We start from the raw sequence: 3,427 nt of genomic DNA, 5'->3' as shown, positions 1-3,427 counted from the left end.
TATCCATTAAATGTGATGAAATAAACAGGTATCAGAGGTGTATCTACTGGCAAATCGTTACTCCCCATGCACTAGCTGCCTCCATGGTCACACATCTCCATTACCTGACATGGTTATCCAGCTGTCTTGGCTGTGGGTTCCTGGCAGCTGGCCCGCAGCTTGTATGTGTCCTGCGCTCATGGTTTGCTGAGGCAGTTTGAAAGTAAGAACAGCTGGGAAATTATAAGGGAAACTGAGGCTTGTGATGATGTGGTTGGTAGGCTTCAGAATGGGTGGTCAATGCAATGCATGGTCCAGCTAGTAACGTGTGTGGCCCAATGCATATATTTAATGAGGAAATGTGAGTTGTTATTATGTGTTTGTACAGCAACATATCTGTAATTACTGGAGATATTTACACCTATTACATAGGGAAGTAAACCTCTTCTCTTTCTGGCTGGGCCACAGCACTCGCAGCTGCTGCACGTGTCATCTGGCAAGTCAGGACTCAAACCACCAACACCTTTCTAGAAGGGAAAAGCAACCTTTGATCTTAAGAAGAACTCAGGTTGAAAGTGATGATTAGGTGTCATGTAGGTAGCAGCCAGGCTGTATGTGAATACAAGAAGTCTGCAAATCAAGAGGGAGAAAGAAAATCTCTGAAGTTAAGTGAGCTGCAGAGATGGGAATACTGCACATCCAAGGCAGCAGTAGAAGGTATGGCTGGACAAGGCTATCCCCTGCCTTCCCCTGGCTCCACACTGCATGGCAGGGATTGCACCCCCCAGTGGGAGTTTGTCTCCTTCCTCTGCTGCAAAGCATGTGAAAATTGAAACTGCTGGAGCTGAGTGATATGCCCTCCCACGCCAAGCATTAGTCTAGTCTGTGCAAAACACTTTGATAAGTGAGATGCTGTTTAGGGGGAGTATCGTTTCATTCAGGGCTGCTTGCATAAAGTGATAGTAAGAGTGAATTAAGCAGGCAAGATCTGACCGTGAATAAAGATTTTAAAACTGAGGATTCACTTTCCTTTATAAGCACCTAGTGTTATTTTTGCATTTAAGTCCAATTTGCAAAATAGAGTTGAAAGCAAGGAAACCAGCAGCTCCCTGAAAGCCCTAACCTCAGGGCTTGTCAGCATAAGGAACTTTACTATCATTTCTCCTGTAGTCAAAGTATAAGTGAATTAAAATAAATCCAATTATGGCCACATTTTCTCTGACAGAGCGCATCCACACATACTTGCCATCTGCTTTAACTAATCTGTGCTATGAATTCATAGCCCAGTATTGTTCCAGTTAGTCTTCTGGGGTATTTCTGGGTAAACAAAGATTAAATCCATTTAGAAATATGATTTACAGTAATGCCTATATAAAAGTATTCCACCTAAATTTAGTCTTGTTCTGAACTGTTTTCCATATACTATTAATCTGGTTTATGAAATGAAATGTGTGCTAACACTTAATATGCAATCTCTCACTTTAGACTAACAGTGGTTTATGTTGGGTTTTGTTGAAAGGGCTCCTGGTTGAGTCAAATTACATTGAAATAAGTCAATGACCTGGAAAGAGATTCTATCTATAAGGACATTGCCCATGTTTAAATGGAGCTTAAAGTTGTCACACCTGTAATCAAGCTGTTTCAATACTTTTTATGTATGCATAATGAGGCTCCTAGGTAATTTATAATATATTATAATTATTTATAACCCTTCAAAACAAATAAGGAAATGCATGCAATTCCTGAAGAAGAATCTGCTATATATAAAAAAAATAGACCCCAGATATAATTTTCATTAGTCAGTTGCTTTAGTCCTTTGGTTTCTCTGTCCCTTCCTACCTTTTTTACCAGTTATCTTGATTGAAGACCTTTCAGTGCTGCTCCTGGCAGAGGAACCCAACGAGAAAGCTGGTGTGCATGCTAGTTCCCACCATGGGCATTGACCCTTGGGGGTCCTGAGCTTGACAAGAGGGTCAAAGCTGGGGTGCTGCACCCAGCACACTCCAAACTTACTCCTCCTGCCTCAGGCAGAGCACTGGTGACTCTCTAGTAGCTTTAACCCAGGACTAATTAGCCTTCAATTAACAAGGAAGGCACTTCTGTCTAACAGCCACTGATCTAACATAGACATGGTTATACTAACAAAGTCCCCAGTCATTTTTTTACGATTAGCAGCATAGCCATATCATTTGCCTAAATTCAGTGACAAAACTTTTAGAAGTCTCTTTATTTTCTGGTTTGTGTGTTGCCGTTACTCATTAGGTAAAATGCAGTGCGTCCTGTTAGGCGAGATGTGGAGGAGAGTTTCTAAAGAGAGGGCTGTGTTGCTTCAAATAGGCAACAGAATTCAAAGGAATTTTAGGTCTTTTTATGCTATGGTTGGCACAGAAGATGAAACGCGTTTGACCTCATAGGAACTAATAAAGCTCCTCTGGTGGTTCCACATAAAAATGAAATACATGTCAGGAGGCATTACTGCTTATTTAGTCTCTTTTAAATGCATCCTGAGCAGAAAGGCTCATCAAAAGCAAGATGGTGTCAATATCGGAATGTAATGTATTAGAGCAGACAAGGCGCTGGGATTAATAGAGGTGGACAGGCCGTGTAATTTGTGTGAAAGTAGCAAGCCAGGAGGTGTCCTTCATCTGTGGGGTTTACCACCTGCTGAGACAGCCCACCTCTTGCTGCTGCTCACAGGAGAGGCAGCCACTCAGGAGCATTTAAAAACCTGCTGCCACCAGACTAGACAGCTACAAAGCCAATATGGACTAATTCAAAGGGAATTATGTTGTTGCAGATATTGTAATTAGCTTCTAACCAGCATACGTTGCCTCAGCGTTCTTCATATCATCGTGGCTCTGTGTAACTGCTTCACAGCAGAGATTATTTGCTCCAGCTGCGAAGCTTCCTTGGACATAGCCAGGCTCTGCCATCCGTCCCTTGCCACTACAGGGACACAGAGACAGCTGTGGCCCTCGGTCCTTTCTCCTTGCTCACCAAAAGATGCCAGCAAAGAGCTTTAGTTCTTCAGGCTCAGCTCCCAGCATTGTTCTGGAGCCTCCACGCTGCACTCCCAATAACTGATTTTTCTTGAAAGACCTGCTTTTGGCATATTCCCCAGTGGGACCTGGAGTACAGAGCAAAGACACATGCTGCTGATCTGGATAATGTCGTCAGATGGAGACAAACGATTTTTCAGCAGGCATTTCGACTAATTTCAGTGGTGAATACTTTCCAATTAAAAAAAAAATTAATCCCATGTGTGCCTATGCAGGAGTGTGGTCTATAATATTTAAATTGTCATATCCCAAAGGCTCAGTCCAATGGAGAAATCAACAATTCAGGAAATAGAGAGTGTGGGTTTGAGTTGGCCTTGAAGAAATATATTCTGTAAAATCTTTTAAGACATGTAAGACAGGCAAGATGCTTTTATACAGATTTCTGGAGT

This window comes from Phaenicophaeus curvirostris, chromosome 14 (assembly GCF_032191515.1).
Source record: "Phaenicophaeus curvirostris isolate KB17595 chromosome 14, BPBGC_Pcur_1.0, whole genome shotgun sequence".
NCBI lineage: Eukaryota > Metazoa > Chordata > Aves > Cuculiformes > Cuculidae > Phaenicophaeus > Phaenicophaeus curvirostris.
The sequence above is the reverse complement of the archived record's forward strand: the minus strand, read 5'-3'. Positions refer to the sequence as shown.